The 18604-nt window shown below is 33.4% G+C and overlaps 1 long non-coding RNA gene across 3 annotated transcripts in view; it reads left to right on the plus strand.

Annotated features, from left to right (window-relative positions):
* LOC105481660 (uncharacterized) overlaps positions 1 to 18604 on the plus strand; it is a 508229-nt gene that overhangs the window by 462323 nt on the left and 27302 nt on the right. For all 3 annotated transcript variants that reach the window (XR_011614696.1, XR_011614695.1, XR_011614697.1), the window contains exon 7: positions 8697 to 8870. This is a non-coding gene — a long non-coding RNA (uncharacterized lncRNA). The remainder of the gene's footprint in view (positions 1 to 8696; positions 8871 to 18604) is intronic.

Below are 18604 nucleotides of genomic sequence, written 5' to 3' on the forward strand. Positions count from 1 at the left end.
CCACTATGCAATCTGCATTAATAAAATTACACTGTACCTCATAAATTTATATAAATTTAGAAAAAGGAATCCACCAGAAAAAAATATATATCATCTTCAAAATATGTTTTGCATATAATATTTTATTGCACTAAAGGATTTCACCGGAATAACTATTGTAGAAGGATAGAATATTCGAAATCATTATTTAGCCTTTTTCTGAAATATTCTTGTCATTTTGTCTTATCTATTATGCAGTTCTCTCACTGGAGGATCAGTAAGTTTATAGATGCTCTCCCTCTTGAAGCATTACTCCAAAACTAGCAGCAAAATTATTTTCTATTTGTAAGCATTTTTAAACGTTAATTTTATTCTTATTTCAATAGTTTTGGGGTATGGGTGGTTTGGGGTTACATGAGTAAGTTCTTTAGTCATGATTTTTGAGATTTTGGTGCATCTGTCACCAGAGCAGTGTACACTGTATCTAATATGTAGTCTTTTATCCCTCACCCTGCTCCTAACATCCCCCACTCAGAGTTCCCAAAGTTCAGTATATGATTTGTTTGCCTTTGCATTTTCCTAACTGAGCTCCCACTTATAAGTGAGAACATACAATATCTGATTTTCCATTCCTGAATTACTTCACATAGAATAGTGTCCTCCAGCTTCATTCAAGTGGCTGTAAGAGACATTATTTCGTATATGTATCACATTTTTTTTAATCCACTCATTGGTTGATGGACATTTAAGTTGATTTCATACCTCTAAAATTGCAAATTGTGCTATTACAAATATGCGTGTGCATGTGTCTTTTTCATATAATGCTTTATTTTCCTTTGGGTAGATCGCTGGATCGAATGATAGTTCTACATTTAGTTCTTTAAGGAATCCCCATACTGTTTTCCATAATGGATGTATTAGTTTACATTTCACCAGCAGTGTTAAAGTGTTCCCTTTTCTCCACATCCATGCCAACATCTGTTGTTTTTTGACTTTTATATCATGCCCATTCTTGCAGGAGTAGGGTGGTCTCTCATTGTGGTTTTAATTTGCATCTCCCTAACAGTGATGTGGAGCAGTTTTTCATGGGTTTGTTTGCTTTTTATATAACTGCTTTTGAGAATTGTCTATTCATGTCCTTTGCCTATTTTTTTATGGGATCATTTGTTTTCTTCTTGCTAATTAGTTTGAGTTCTTTATGGATTCTGGGTATTAGTCCTTTGTCAGATGCATAGGTTGTAAATATTTTCTCTTACTCTGTGTGTTGTCTGTTTACTCTTCTGATAATTCATTTTGCTGAGCAGAAGCTTTTTAGTTTAATTAGGTCCCATTTACTTCTTTTTGTTGCATTTTCTTTTGGGGTCTTAGACATAAATTATTTGCCTAAGCCAATGACTAAAAGAGTTTTACAATATTATCTTCAAGAATTTGTATGGTTTCAGATATTAGATTTAAGTCTTTGATTCAACTTGAGTTGATTTTTGTATAGGTGAGAGATGGAAATCCAGTTTCATTCTGCTACATGTGGCTTGCCAGTTTTTCCAGCACCATTTATTGAATAAGATGTCCTTTCCCCAATTTGTTTTGTATGGTTTGTTGAACAGTTGGTTACGTAATCATTTTAAAAATGTGAAAATCATCACCCTAAGGACATATATTAACTGTGACTTTGAATATATTTCTAGAACAATAAAACCGAATGTTTATTCCAATTTACATGCACAACAATTGAAGACATATCTTTACAAATTAAATTAAATTATACATGTTTTCAACTAAGCCTCTGAAAATTATAATGTTCCTTAAGGCTTCACTTTTATTAATAGTTTATGAGAAAGAGCATATCTGTGATTAGTAACAAAGAAGATTTATGTAATTTGTTTTACTGCTAACTTTCGTCTATGTAGAAGTTTATAGTTTGTATGTCTGCTAAATTTGTAGCTTTAGAAACTAAAATATATCCAAACTAGTCTATAACTTGAAAAGATGTTACTAGTTGGCAAATTCTAGTAATGAGACAAAAATTCCAAGCTCTTTGACTGGAAACCAAAACAAATGTAGCTTTGTATATTCTCTCTGAGACACATAGACTATAAACCATATTGACAGGTAATATTAGTCTGAATTCTTCATATTTTGGTGGAGTGGGCTTCCACTGGGAGTTGGAAGTTATAGCATTTCACCCTATCTCTGCTAAGAATAGTGGAGCAAATCACTGAACAGACCAAATCGTGAAGTTCCTATACATGTCTGTACAATTCTTATTTAGACTAGGACTCTATAGCTCTTTACAAGGTAATATCTTATTATTTTAACATTAACATTCCCAGAAGTAAATATATATATATGTGTGTGTGTGTATGTGTATATATATATATATATATATTTTACTCATACATATTTACTATGTATGGGTTTATTGAATAATTTATACATAGTTAACTATATTTGGGTTTACCTGCCCGAGACTATGACCATGTGTGTCAAATAAGTGACATTTATAAAGCCTTTATACGTTAAGTGAACAGAACTTCAAAGCTTGACTTAAACTCAAAATAGTCTATGTGATACAAATGCAGACTTTATTATTTCAAATTTAATTGATTTAGGAATTCATGCTGTATTTTTTTTTTTAACTAGTATAAGTTTGTAAGTATAAAGAGGCCACCACTAGTTCAGAAAATGTAATATTCGGATTTACGTATCAAAACAATTAGATCATTATTGGTATAACATTTCAAATCATTTATGTTTTGGGGTGATTTTTACACTCATTATTTACCTCATAATTGTCTTAGGCTTGAGAGGCTAAGGAAAATCTAAATCATTCCTTTGATTACCCATCAGAACAAAAGAGAAATCTAAAATAAAAGTTAAAAAGTTTTCACGCCTGTAATCCCAGCACTTTGGGAGGCTGAGGCGGGTGGATCACGAGATCAGGAGATCGAGACCATCCTGGCTAACACGGTGAAACCCCGTCTCTACTAAAAATACAAAAAAATTAGCCGGGCGTGGCGGCGGGCACCTGTAGTCCCAGCTACTCGGGGGGCTGAGGCAGGAGAATGGCGTAAACCCGGGAGGCGGAGCTTGCAGTGAGCTGAGATCCGGCCACTGCACTCCAGCCTGGGCGACAGAGCGAGACTCCGTCTCAAAAAAAATAATTAATGAGACAAAAGAGTACCAAATGGTAACAAAGTGATAATAAAGAGATAAAGAAGGAGAAGGAAAGGAGGAAGAGAAGGACGAGGAAAGAGGAGGAAGAGGAAAAGAAGAAACGTGTGTAAAGAGAGTAATACTGACCAGCGATTTAGAGTTAATTTAAATATCCTCTGACACACAGGGACCATGAAACAGCAAGAGCTCTCTTATTGAAATACTCAGCAACAGTGATTATTTTTATATAGCATACAAGTTTCTTTTTACCTTAAATTTAATTCTATTTCCAGCTAACTAAATATTATCTAACTTCACAAGCTGACACATGAAAATAAACTTTCATCAGTGAAGCATTTTTGACAGGCATTCATTCATTCAACAAGATTTTCCAAGTACTGATTTTGTGCTGTGTTTTGGGTTATTTTCTCAACATGTGAAAAAGCATGTTTAAATACTGTCTTCACAGAGCAGTTCTTAAATTATAAGTTGCATGTGAATCACTAAGAATCTTGTTAAATTGTCAATGTTTGAGGCATAGCAAAGAGAATTTATTACTTTGTTAGAAAATGAACTCCAGGAATTGAAACCTTTAACCATGATCTGTAAACCAGAAAGTGTCTGAGACAGATCTCAATCAATGTAGAAATTTTTTTTCATCAAGGTTAAAGACATGCCTGAAAAAAAAGGATCACAAATCCACAAGAACTATCTGTGGTCCATACCTTTTTCCAATGATGATTTTGAGGACTTAAATATTTAAAGGGAAAAAAGTGGACTCGACAGGAAAAAGGAAGGGTACAGTCACATTACTGAATCCACATGTTGCAAGAGAAAAGTAGCAGTAAAGAAAGAGTCAATTAGTTCAACTAGCACTCAGTAACTCAGAATGTTCCATGAGAAATGTGAGCTAGAGTAGCTACCTGTGGTGATATTTAACCTTTTATCTGTAACTATCCTCTTAGGAACAAAAGGAAAGGAAGTTTCATACATGATTCAGCTTTTAGCTTAATTTATACTTTTGGCCATAATTGGGTTCCTCAGATTTTATTTTTCATTTCACATTCATTTCCCACCCCTCCTTAAAAAATTTTTTTCCTTTAGAGAAAGCATATTAGATGAAAATGAGTCTCTGGTTTCAGATTTTGTCCAATCTCTCATGGCTAAGATGGTTTGTTCCTAGATGGATAGTTCCCATATTGTGAGGAAAGTTCATTGTTAGCAAGTTGTGAAGTCTCCCATTCCATTAAAGAAAATTAGGGAAGGAAGAGAGAAAGAAAACAGAAGAACAAAAAAGAGAATTAACATAGAGAAAGGTAAAACAATCCTGGAAAACGGATATAGGTCATATTACTCTGAAGTTCATACATCAGTAGGAAGTAATAAATGTATATTTATATATAATATATAATATACATTTTATATATAATATATATTATATAATATATAATAAAATATTATATATAGGGATTGTCCTTTTCTTCCAGTGTTTAAGTTTTCTAGCTTCAGGTTACAGAGCTTTAAGAAAAGCACTATTTTAACTTTTTGTGAATTAAAATCATTGAAAATGGAGACAAAAAGAAAAAAGGGAAAAAAGTAAAAAACATGGCTTTAGAGACTGTAGCCAGGAAAATGTTAGGATTTAGTTCAAATTTTAGAAAATAATAAAAAGTGAAAATTATTGGACAAACTTAGAATCTAGTAAGAAGTATCCTATAGATTATTTTGAAAAAATAATTTATGTATCTAATTACCCAATTTTATTAAAGGCAAAATCACAGCAGGACCAATTTGTTTGTAAAATAAATTTTAGTTTTATTGTACTTGGCATGGTTATTTGCCTAGAATTGAACAAGGATAATCATTTGCCATATAAGTGTTTAAAAAAAAAAAAAATCGGTCTTGCTGGAACCTTTCTAAAAGTCTTGATCCCAGCCAAAGATTTTTTCCGTACCTGTAGATACTGGTATGAATTCAATGAATTTCTCCTTTTTTGAGGTACCGAGTAAGCTTGGGGTTCCTGGGTCCGTCAGAAAGTAACATTCTTTACCTACCACAAGTCAGCACTGTCTTAAAGACAAAATATGAGACCTGTTTTTCCAAGGGGCTTTTAAAGCTCTGTAGGTCAGCCCTATTTTCTCAAGGTCATCTGAAAATATGTCATCCTAGTCAAAGCCTTGATCAAATAACCATTGTCTCTAATCATGTCTTGTTATAAAAGAAAACAGATTCTTAGTGAACTGATACAAATAGCTATATAACCTACAAATTAAGAATAATCAAAAAGCTTCCAAATTTTGGAAACACGTTGAAAAAAAAAGAATTATGTTTTAAATTTTGCTCATAAGAGTTTATTTTATTCAGTTGTTAAAAGCTTAAATGGCATAAAAGAGGAAAAAGTTTTATTGACTCTGAAATATAAAAAGGACTGGCAATGTTTTAAACAAAGGTCGTAAAAGGTTATTTTCAGTCGTCTATTAGTTCACTCCATGCAGTGAACTTCTTTTCTGCTCCATATTTGATCAGCAATCCTCATGAATATATCACATCTCCATGAAAGTCCTGGAAGATTTTCTCTTCATTCCAATGGCACAGTCTCTAAATTTATCAGAAACCTGTATTTTAGAGAACTCCTCAGAGCTCTGTAGCTGATTATAAATAACCCTTTCAAAAGGTTAAGCTATAACAATTGTGGATGAAATAAGTCTTAGAACAACCATGATAAAAAAAAAAAAAATGACAGGAAAATTTGGTTATTTCTGTGGCTTGCAACTGTTTAACATAATCATAATTACTACTAATATTATATACTAAGACATATCAGAGTCACAGAAATCTCATAATTTTGGAACTCATACTAATAATACACGTATATAAATATAATCAAAATATGTTAGACATTATTTCATAGTTGACAATGCTTTCTATGGTTTTATTATACCAATATAAGCAAATATATCTGTTTTGGATTTCAGATTTTAAATCTGAAAATATCTGTTTTGGATTTTATATTATAAACCTAATATTTAAAAAATGAAATCAAAAAGAATAAATTCAGCATTTGATTTTGGAAAGTTTGTGAAATAGCAAAGGTTTATATTTAAGATATAATCAAATGGGATAACAGATTATTGTAAAACAAGTCATTAATTTAGCCTACATAACTTGTTTTTTTTTTTTTTTTTTTTAAAGTAAAAGCCTTTATTCTTTATTAGAGGAGAGTTACTTTCCCAAATAATAATCCCTAATAAAGACAGCATGATGCCAGTTAAAAACCTCTCAGATCTTATAAACAAATCTATTAAACTCTAATATCTTTACCATAAGATATGTTTGCAATTCTTTTTATAAACTTTTTCTCCCCCTAAAATGAGGATTAAAGATCTAAGAAAACCTGGGGCCCCAATGCTGGTCTTGCATCACTGTGCCTTTGATGTTAATGTTTAATTTATAGAGCGACTGAACTCATTGTTTCTCTCAAAATTGACTCCTACAATCTCACATACCTACCTTTTCTACATAGTTCCTGGGCCTAGAGGGGTTGAGTAGTCTTAATTTTCATCCCTGTGTCTCAAGAACACAGTTCATTTTTATAGTCATCTTCTCCTGAGTCTGACAATGAGGTTTTAAGTATGGTCAATGTTTAAGATTTAGTAGGAGTTAGGGTCCTTTTTACACCCAAGTGTCAAAGCCCTGTAACATACCAGAGCAAGGATTTTAAAAGCCTTACAGAAGGTAACATGCATGTAATAACATTAATTAATTTTTTTAAATCTCAGTTTTTTCTAAGCAAATGCAGATTTTTAAAAAACGTAGTAACATTGACATAGGAAACTTTTCAATAAAATTAAAATGTGTTTCTTAGACTAATTACAAAAAAGCAAAAAACTGATCTTGTACAGTGTGATTGCATTTCTTTATGGGGAGTTCATTTAGATAACCTGCAATTCCAAACTAATGAAAAGGATACTAAAATTTATTAGACATAGTAAGAGTGTATCCTTGGTCATCAGTGAAAGTTTTACATTTCATAGAGCCATTTAGACATACTAGGAGAAGCCAAGAATATAAAATTATTATATCAGGAAAATACATTTATTTTAGATCTTCAAAATAAATTATTTTTAGTATCGGACCACAATGACAGTTAGAACCTGAGAAAAAAGTTACATGAGGTGATAAAAAGCTTGAAGGAGAGAGTTATTGTATCAGGCCTCTTCAAGTAGAAAAGAAAGCTGAAAATTAGATGCAACAGAAGTTGAATTTGAATTTTAGGGTGAGAAATTAAAATTTATTGTAATTTTATTAAAAGTATATCAACACTTTAAAAATTTTATCACTCTAACCAATTCTTTAGTGTTGGTTAAACTGTATTAAGTTTCACTCTTAATACAGGCTGGAGTGCAGTAGCCCAGTCGTGGCTCACTGCAGCGTCAAACTCCCTGGCTCAATTGATACTCCTACCTCATCCTCTGGAGTAGCTGGTGTGACAAACACATGCCTTCAGACTCTGCTAATTTTCGTATTTTTTAGTAGAGACAGGGTTTTGCCATGTTGCCCAGGCTAGTCTCAAACTCCTGGGCTCAAACATTCTGTTCCCATCAGCCTCCCAAAATGTTGGGACTACAGGAGTGAGCCACCATGCCCAGCCTTCCTGATAACCTCTTTCATTACCCTAAGCAATCGTCAGCAACATAACCTTAAATTTGCATAACAAAGGAAATTCTTAGGTGAAAATCAGCAAAATTTACATTGCAAAGTACAGAGAGAGAGAGAGAGTTAGGGTGTGTTGCAGGAGGATTAAAATGGATGCCAAGCCAAACACGAAATTATAGAAATCTACCATAGGATTTTACAAAGGAGACCAATTTTATTTACATAGGTAGTTTTAAATTTATTCTGTATCTTTTCACTGGGCCACTGAGTTCTTCCAATGCAGCCCATATTGCAGAGGTTCCCACCCGCCAGGCTGTGGACCAGCACTAGCTTGTGGCCTGTTAGGAATTGGGTCACACAGCAGGAGGTAAGTGGCAGGTGGGCAAGTGTTGACACTTGAGCTTCACCTCCTGTCAGCTCAATGGCAGCATTAGATTCTCATAGGAGCACAAAGACATAGATAGATAGATAGATAGATAGATAGATAGATAGATAGATAGATAGATAGATAGATAGAGGTATAGATATCTTCGATACCAGCTTTTAATTAAGCTGACTTTTAAATAGCTTTAAAAATCCTTTCAAATCTCTTACTATTATATATTAGCAGAGATAATCAGCTGATATTCAAAAGGAGCATAACTATCAAACAAGAAAGGACTTGATTTAGGAAGCAAACCTAGGTTACAACAGTAAAAGGGGCAGAATCTTAGCCACTGAACTATAGCTAATGGTAGCTGCCATTGCTCTTTTAGAAGAAGAAAAACTAGAGGCAGCTTTTTTAGTAAAAGTTACCCTTGTTTTGTGGCTGAAGTCCCCCTAGTAGAAAAACATTTTTTAATCCTTTTTTCTGGCTGTTTTTGTTTGTTTGTTTGTTTGTTTGTTTTTATTTTTGTTTTGTTTTTCAGTTTTGCAGCTGTAGGGGATTTCAGCCAATTCAGAGGTCTTGGTCTGCATAAGTGGGAATTCTCATTCAGATTTGACCAAACCAGGTGGAGTTGGTGAAATCCAATGGGAACAGGAGTGAAAGGCCAAAACAAGAACAAGAAAAACAAGCAATACGATTACTGAGCACTCTAATGGTAAGGAGAAATCAAGGCCAGCTGGTTGTCAATCTTAAGTTTTAGTCATAACAAACCTGCATATTGTTCATATGTACCCTAGAACTTACAGTATAATCATAATTTAAAAAATTAAAAAAAAAAAAAAAGGAAAGTGACAGACTGGGAATGGTGGTGCATGCCTGTAATGCCAGCTACTCAGGAGGCTGAGGCAGGAGAATCACTTGAACCCAGGTGGCAGAAGTTGAGGTGAGCCGAGATTGCACCATTGCACTCCAGCCCAGGCAAAAAGAGCAAAACTTGGTCTCAAAATAAATAAATAAATAAGTAAATAAATAAATACAATAAAATAAAAATAAAAATAGAAAGAAAAGAAAATGACTTAAGACATTTATTTCAAGGCAAAACCCCAGTTCAGCTACCTACCTAGGAATGCGGCCAAGGCTGAAAGCCGATCTCTACCATCTTAGAAGCAGGAAGAAGCTCAAACTTGCCTTACCTGTTGTGAGTGAGTAAAACCTCAGAAAAGGAGTCATACAGCTAAATCAACCTTAGATCTCAACCGAATTAGGGGAGATCAAGATTCTCTGGAGGGTAAATAAAACCTTCAGTACCTCCGCAAATTGTCCTATTGGTTTGAGCAATAAAATCTTGGTACCAGCCTGGGTACCAAGGTTTGAGGTTTGGTACCCAGGCTGGTACCAAGCACCAACAGGAGATTTGTCAAAGGTTAGGACCACCTCCACTCAGAGTCCACTTTGTCACCAATTTGTAAACCAAAAAATATCTGAAGCAGGAATCAATCACTTTAGAGGTTTATTGTGCCAAGGTTAAGGACTTGCTTGAAAAGAAAAATCACAAATCCATAGGAACAATCTGTGGTCCATACTTTTTCCAAAGATGATTTTGAAACCTTCAGTATTTAAAGGGAAAATGCGGGCTGGAGGGGAAAGAGAGACGGTATTGTGACATTGCTGAATCCACATCTTGTAATAGAAAAGGAGCTGGTAGGGGAATAGTCCATTAAGTTTTCAGCTAACTCTCAGTAAATCGGCACTTTATATAACATAAGGTGAACAGAGTAGCTATCTATGGAGATACATAACCTTTATCTGTAGCTCTCTGCTTAGGAACAAAACAAAAGCAGGTTCTTGCATGACTCATCTTTCCGCTTCATTTTTTCTTTTTGGGATAGTGAATTGGGGTCCTGAGATTTTACTTTTTTTTCACAGACCCCAGGGAGTTATAATTCCCCTAAATAAAAACAAAGGTTCAGAGTAAGAGAATATGTTAATTAACTACATAATAATATATAATAAGATTAACTGTTTTGTGCAAGCAAAATACATTATAGTATATGTGGACAACTGGAAAAATATAATTAAGACTGTGATGAGCATTGAGTGGCACTGTGAGACCTGAAAGATGTACACTACTTAACCAGATGCAAATGTTAGGAGATGGGAAGATATCCAGAAAGAGGAAACAAACAAGGGTCGAGATCCCAATAACTAAACTACAGTTTACCATGGTTGTGTGCTAGAGAAGTATTTGTGTGATTGAACGCATAATGGAATGTCTGAAAAAAGAGCAATAAAGCCCTTTTACCCTGAGCCCCTCATGTACTCCCAGCCCTGCCTAGAAAACCTCCAGCCACCCAAGATCTTTCAACTAAGAGATAAATGTCTGGCGGAGCAAAGGTCCTCCAGGTGGCATCTCATCTGGCAATTACATGCCTGTGTTTTACCAGTGTATAAATATTTTCAATATAATCACTGTATATGAGTAGAAAACTGGAAGGTTAATTGGGAAGTAATAATGAAGAACTTTGTGAACAATAATTCGGATTTTTGCCTGCATCCTAAGAGTAACTCTAAACCAAAGATGAAGTTTAAACAAATGAATTCCATGATTAGAAATATACCAGTATCAAAGCAGTGGTGATCAAGAAAGTGAAAAGACAGAGGTAGAATTATTCTTACCTTTCCTTCAGAGCAGAACAGAGGGAATGTAAGGAGGGCTATTACACCATGAATGTTGGATATTAATTCTCAGAAAATAAGAATCAAATTTAGAGTTCTCATCTGGTCCAAAAATATTGAAATACTGTCTAGACTTGCTGATTGGCATCTGAATGTCTGTTTCTCATTAAAGTGTAATGCTCTAGCTAAACAGTAGAGAGGAGAGTAGTTGAGTCTTCAAATGAGATTTTCTATTCAGAGTCAGTATAATTTGGTTCTCTTCTCACTGAAGTCTATTATCACTTCGTCAAATTATACTACTGTATAACATAAAATCTAGTTATAGAGACTTGAAATCTAGATTTGGCAGCATTTAACACATTTTTATCTTTCTCTAAAAATATCTTTTACCACTATAACTCAAGCTTTTCACCCTATCACATCTAGGCAGGCAGTTGAACACACAATTACTGCATAGTTCAGGCAATAAATTTTGCACTATTTTTCACGGAGGCAATATGTATTATGATCATTCTCTCAATTATTTTCCTTTTGAAATGTTCTCACTTCTGATTATAATATTGAAGTTTTTAGTCTTGCCATAAAAATCTATAATGTGATTGTTTGCTTATATACTCTGCCCAATGAATAATGAAGTCTCCAAAATATTACAGTGTTCTTATAATTAGTAGTGTCTGCTGTATCCATTTAATGTTGGGTATGCTCCATTTTTTTTAAATGCTTCTGGTAATTTACTCAAACAAACTGCATACTGTAAATGAAGTCAGTCATTATATGTTGTATACTATAAACTAATGTATATCATTTAAAAGATGTGTTTAACTTCAGTGATTTAAGTTTTGTGTTATTCACTGAAAATCAGAAGTGGTATCTAAAATTACTACTGAATTGATCAACTTAATTTGATAATACAGTTCATCAATGTGACAAAGCATTAAAGCAGTTACTTTCTCTTTTTTTTTTGTTTTTATATTATCCTTTTAAATGTCTTCGTTGTTGACCTGATTTCCAGAAAATTAATTCTTCACAGATTTTATTTGTTCTATCAGCATAGCAGAAACAAAAACATCCCGCCATAAATTGTGCTTGCAGTTAGAGCTTAATGATAAATACATTCTTGTTCTCTGCTACTTCGAATGATGAAGTGCTATTAGCACTGAATTCTTGCTTTACTACTCTAGACCCAGTGAATAACATTAATTGTTTTATAACCCTACACCAACTCATTTTCTCTGATTCATAAAACAGTTATGCACCATTAAGAAGTATTTCTCAGTAGGGTCCATTTTTCCCCTTAAAAAAGAGTTTGAATTCATTCATCTCCCATTCTTATTCTGAAAATGCAGCATGAACTTTGAATTATACACTAAATTTTACGCAATTCTCAGTCTCTAAATTAGCTGAGAAAGGGAAAATATCTTAAACTACGTTAGAATGCAGATTTAGCACAATAGAGTTGCAAGGAAAATATGCCAATTATTTTGAACAAATATGTGTGCTATTTGAAGTCTTAATGTATTTGCAAGAATGGTATTTGCTTTTTAAACTTCAGAGAACAAAAGCATTGCAAGTGGACACCAAAACATTCAGTCTGGTATTCAGAAATATGAGGGAATCATATACATCCTATATGTATATATTAATTAGAAGAATGGAAATAGCTGAATTTAATTCTTGGCAAAAGCTCTGAATTCTCTAAATTATGTAACCCAGTAATCCAGAAAGGTAAACAAAGCAGGAAGTGAAATTAAATCAGCAATTAAAATTTTTTAATAAACTTCTATTCTCTAGAAAATTTCCTAAAAAATATTATGTCACTATAGAAATACAGATAATTAAAGTTTAATATGTATCAGTTTAGAATATACTCCTCTAAGTCAATGAAGTAGATTTTAATTTGTATGAACAATTCAGACCAAGAGGCAAAAGTTTTGATTTGTCTCATAAGTTTACCTTTGTTTTCCTCTGCAGAACAGAAAAAGTAAAGCAATGATAATTTTTATTATAAAAATAAATCCTTATATCCCTGCTTTTAGCACATACTAAAACTTAAAAACCTAATGGAAAATAAGCCATCAAGAGAAATGAACCGGTATAAAACTATTCAAATTTCCAATGAGCAGGAATGGGACAAACTCTCAAACAGCACCATGTTTATTTACAGGGCCAAGCTACTGAAGTATAATGCGGGCATCTTGGGTTTTGGTTTTGCTTTTGTTTTCACTCAGATGACACCATTAGGAAAATCATAGCCTCTTTTTTGTTCCTGCATTATATAAATACAAAATATTGGGGCCAATTTCAATCATGGTGGTCCAAAATGAGTCGCTATATCACATTTGTTGTAAATGATGTGCTAGATATGAGAGAAATCGGTTTTTCCCTGACCTCTGAAATGGAGTACATTGCTTGCTTGCTTGCTTGCTTGCTTGCTTGCTTGCTTGCTTTCCTTTTTTTTTTTTTTTTTTTTTTGGCATGGCATCTATTTTTTTTATTGTTTAGCATATTTTGTGAGGTTTTGAGAGGCAGCACTGAAAGCATCAATGTTAGAAATACAAGTCAGTTGAACTCTTGAATGAGAAATGATAATCACTACATATGAATGAATTTGTCTAAAAGGAGTGCAATTCATACTTTGGAGATACCCCCTTTATTTAGCTACAATTAGCAGTTTGCTCATCATTCTGTGTTTTCTTCTTATAATATGTGTTTGGTATATTTTGACTTAATAGTTGATTTTAAAATGTAATTTTCTTTGAAAATAACTTTTTCAGTAACCAAATCAATTTCCAATGAAAAGGAAACTGCATTTGCTACAATTGAAATGTTATGTGTACCCTAAATTTATTTCTTAAATTATTTTACTACAGTATGAACACTTAACATGAAATCTACCCTTCAATAAAATTTTAAGTGTCCAATACAATGTTGTTGACCGTAGGCCTAATGTTGTGCACCAGAGCTCCAGAACTGATTCATCTTACTGAATAAAAACTGTGTGCCCATTGATAGGTAACTGTCCATATCCCCCTCCTACCATAGTTGCCTTGACAACTACCATTCCAGTTTTTGATTCTATGAATTTATTTTAGATACCTCATATAAAAGGAATTATGCAGTATTTGTCTTTCTGTGACTGGGTTATTTCACCAAACATAATGTTATCAAGGCCCACTCGTATTATCTCATATTAAAGAACTTTGTTTTTTAAGGGTGAATATTGTATTGTATGTATATACCACATTTTCTTTGTGCATTCATTCATTCATGGACATTTAGGTTGCTTCTACATCTTGGCTGATGTGAATAGTGCTGCAATAAACATTGGGAGTGTAGATACCTCTTTAAGATTTTGATTTCATTTATTTTGGTTATATATCCAGAAGTATGCTTACTGGCCCAAATGATAGTTTTCTTTTTATTTATTTATATTTTGAGGAACTTCCATACTGTTTTCCAAATACTATGAATTAACTGAACTGTACTGCATTTCCACTAAGAGTTTGCAAGTTTCCTAATTTCTCTGCATCCTCACCAACACTTGTCTTTTTTTTTTTTTTTTTTTTTTTTGAATTGCTCACCTGTCAGAATGGCTATTATTAACAAAGGGCACATTGCTTTTTTTGGTGGTGACTGCTAAGAGTGCTCGAAGCAATGAGACCATGGTGTAAAGGATTGAAATAGACAGTCTTTAATTTTAGCCATATATTTAGCAGCCACATAAAAGCTATGTACTTCTAGAATTATCTGAATTTATGAAAAGTGAAGAGTATTTTTAAATAGATTCTAAAGATTTTTATCTTTACCATTTGATGAGAAATTTTTTTTTTATTTGGATTAAGCATATGCAGTGACAAAACTTGAAATCACTAAGATATCATCAGTCTTGATTTTCCCATCAGGAATCTAAAGAGCAAGTTTATAAGGCAAAATAGCTGTCATAGTTGTAGATACCTAAATAGCTGATATAAAGGCAGATAAACACTCTATTTTAAAACAGATGTAAGCTCCTTATTGACTGATTGTTACAGATTCACAGAAACACACGCTAGCACATACACACACACAATATATATATATAGATAGATGTCTTCTGCAAAGTAGCTCATCTCTTCATTTAATTCTAAGTGAAGGAAAAAAAACTAGATAATTATGACTTCAACAATGATTAAAACCAGTGAGCGGTGCACATGTCTATGAAAACATAGAAGTGAAGTTCCTTGAAGTATGTGCATGTTTTTGCCTAGTAAAGTAATGAAGAAATGGCATAGAAAAAATGAGCACAGTTGCAAAGCATTATATTAAATTCTGTGTATTCTTCATGAATAACTCCACAGTGAAGATGTTGTTTGAATAAGAAAGAGTTTTCATCAAATTTTGCGGTATTATATTTGGCTTTAAATTATATTTCTGAATTGAAGGCAGGTAATTTAGTTGGTATTAGTTTCATGAACTAATAGTTGTATAAATTACGGTATGAGAAAATCAGAAAGTTGGCTTGGCTAGAAATGGCTTATGATGATTACAATAAAGTCAAATTATATTAATAAATAATACAAAGCAATTCAAAGATTTTAATGGTGAATCTCAAATACTTTATAATAGGCTGAAAATTTCATCCCTTAGGAGGCATTTTTTTTCCATTTCCTGAAATACATGAGTTTATAATGCAATGTAAATTTCAACTCTCTTAAAATAACTTAATTCTAAATAATAAATTATCTATAAATGTCAAACTTATGTATATGCAGTTCTATATTTTCATTTCCTTGCATATTTAAGTAAAATATTTTCTTCTTGTCAGAATTATAAAAATACAATAATAATAATGGCTACCATAATTGAGTGTTCATGATATACTAAACACTGTGCCAAATGCTTTGCAGGCATACCGTCTTTAGAGTTCACAGAAAATGTATTTGATGAAGTGTTAGCATTTCTTATAGAGAAGAAAACTAATAGCATAGACAGGGGAAGATTATGCTTATAAGTTACATAAAACCAAAACATAAATTGAACTAAAATTTGTCTGATTATAAATTCATGCCTCAAATGCCCATGAAATCCTCATTCTCATAAGTGTTTTAATGTTGAAATCCCTAAAAGTTTAAAGCACTCTTTGGCCTTTTCTGCAGGCAATATTGTCTACTGGTTCCACCTCTGGCCTACCAGAGCAAGGACTTATTTAATGGGGCAGAGATAAAATTTGGTAATATAAAAATGGAAGAGCACAGAGGAAAATAAAACTTTGTTTCTCTTTCCTTGAATACTAGAATATTTTAAATATTTTTATACTATTTTAAAACACAAACAGAAAGCCAATATAGTTTGGTGTTGAACTACGGCAATTACTCTATTTTTTCCTATACAAAAGAAATAATTATAACCTTGTAAGAAAAGAGTGAAATGATCATCATTTTATGCCATTTACTCCATCTGGAACCATTTGTAGTTTCATTGAAGTGTAATAATTCTGTAAGCAGAGTTTCAGTAATATATTGCAACTTTTGGCCTTTACAATTTGCATCAAGTTCCAGATACTGTGGCTCACCAGTAAAGGCTGTTCACTTCCTACTCTGACCTCAAGTTTAGAAGTGCCACAGACATGAGATGGGTGTGAATGATTCCAGTACTAACCAAAGAAACTACAAGGAAAAACACAGAGTTCTAGAAATGAGTCAGGGAACTCTACGTTCTTAAATAATGGCAGCCTATGAAAGGAGAATGCCAAAACCAATTTATACGAAGTAAGCTGTCCACATTGTCCTGGGCAGTTAGTGAGTAACTCAGTCAGCAGAGTGTAAAAGCTACAGTGCCTCATCTATACAGGTCAGAATATCAAAGAAGGCTGTAAAGCTGGGAAACCTATAGTAGTGTGTGGGTAGATGCTGGCCTACTCTTTGCTTTAAGTCATGCACTGGGAAATTACAAAAAGCTCAGTGTGACAAACATGGTGGTATTGGGAAGTTCTGTGACAGTCAAGGTTACCTGAAAATATGGTGGCAGGGTAACTGAGGAGTGGTTAACTCTTTGTCCTCTAAAGTCTTCTACCTGAGTTCAACATAGAATCCAACCCCAACAGGTTATGTGCCAAGGTAGTTGACAGATGTTCTGCAACATGAGCTAACATGGGGAAAGTAAAGAGACATTTAATGTGTGCAGGAATTTCATGCATTAGTTAATTCGTTATATAAAAGCTTACATTGCATTTAGTAGTTGGTAGCACTGTTCTAGACCATGCAGTTCTAGTGAGAAACAAAATAACAAAAATCCCAGTCTCCTCATAAGTCATTTTACATCTTACATCCTACAGCCTTATTGTAGGAGGTTGCCTATAATAAGTAAACTATATAAATTATACAGATTATAAATTATATGATGACAAGTACTGATAAAAACATATGGCAGGGAAAGTTTGAATTATGGAGGGGATGGATAGAATGTCTATACCTAGAAAGTAAAGTTGAGTAAAGATTTGAAAGAATCTAGGGAGTAAAGTGGTGAGGAAGAATATTCCAAGTACGTATATATTATCCGTTCTTTACAATGGAATGGGGGAAGTGCCTGGTACTTCAGCCTAGTGGTGAAGAAGAAAAGACAGTGGGACCTGAGATTATCACAGGGACTTGGGAAGTAAGCTTATAAACTGTGGCTGTAATTCAGAGTATAACAGGAAGCCATGAGTATTTTAAGCAGAGAGTGATTTATATTTTAATAGGATCATTTGGACTTCTGTGTTAAAAATAGCTTATAAGTGGCAAAGACAGAAACTAGGTGATGGATTAGGGAGCTGTGACAATTATTCAGGTAAGAAATAATGTTTGCATAAACTGATAGTTCCTAAGGTATTAAGAAGTGGCTTGTTTCTGGATTTATTTTGAAAACTGACTTAGCCATATTAGCTACCGTGGTAGCGGAGAAAAAGTTAGGAATTAAAGATGACACTAAATATTTTGGTTTGAACCAGTCTAAAAACAGATTTTTTTTTATTTGATAGGATGGGAGATACTGCAAGAAGAGCAAGAGATACAGAACAGAATATCAGCAGCTATGTTTTGTAATTGATAATTTTTAGGTGTTTATAAGATATTTGAGTAGAGGTGAAGAGTAGGCAGCTAAATATGAATGTGCTAAATTGGAAAGACTTGAAATTGATGGTATAAGTTTATTTAATTAGAACCATAGATAATTCCAATATAGCTGCTAGGGAGGAAAAGGAAGAAAGAAAATGAGAGGGAGAAGAGAAACAGAGGGGAGACAGAGGAAGAGAGAGGGAAAGCGGAACTGAGTGGGTAAGGGAGCAAGGGAGAGGGAAGGGGAGGAGGTAAGAAGAAAGAAGAGAAAGAGGGAAGGAAAGAAAAGGGAAGACAATGAAAGAAGAAAGCAAAAGAGACCAATAACTAGATCAAGCTCACTACGATATATTGAGCTAGAGATGTGAGGACCTTCACAGGAGACTGAGAAAAGCTGTCAGTGAGAACAAAGGAAAACCAAGAAAATGAGGTAAACTGTCAACCTAGCAAAGAAAATACTTCAGGGAGGGGGACTTATCACTTTTGCTTATAGGTCCAGTAAGGTAAGGTTCAAAACTGGCCATTAGATTTAGCAAAATTGAGGTAATTTTAGATCAGATAATTATCTCTCAAACTGACCATGTAATAGGCTACAAGGAAAATCTTAAGAAGCTTTCCTGCAAATGCACATGAAATTTTCCAACAATAACCCAAATATTAAAATATATTACAGAAATGTAAATTTAAAAAATATAACTGA

This window comes from Macaca nemestrina, chromosome 16 (assembly GCF_043159975.1).
Source record: "Macaca nemestrina isolate mMacNem1 chromosome 16, mMacNem.hap1, whole genome shotgun sequence".
Classification (NCBI taxonomy): Eukaryota; Metazoa; Chordata; class Mammalia; order Primates; family Cercopithecidae; genus Macaca; species Macaca nemestrina.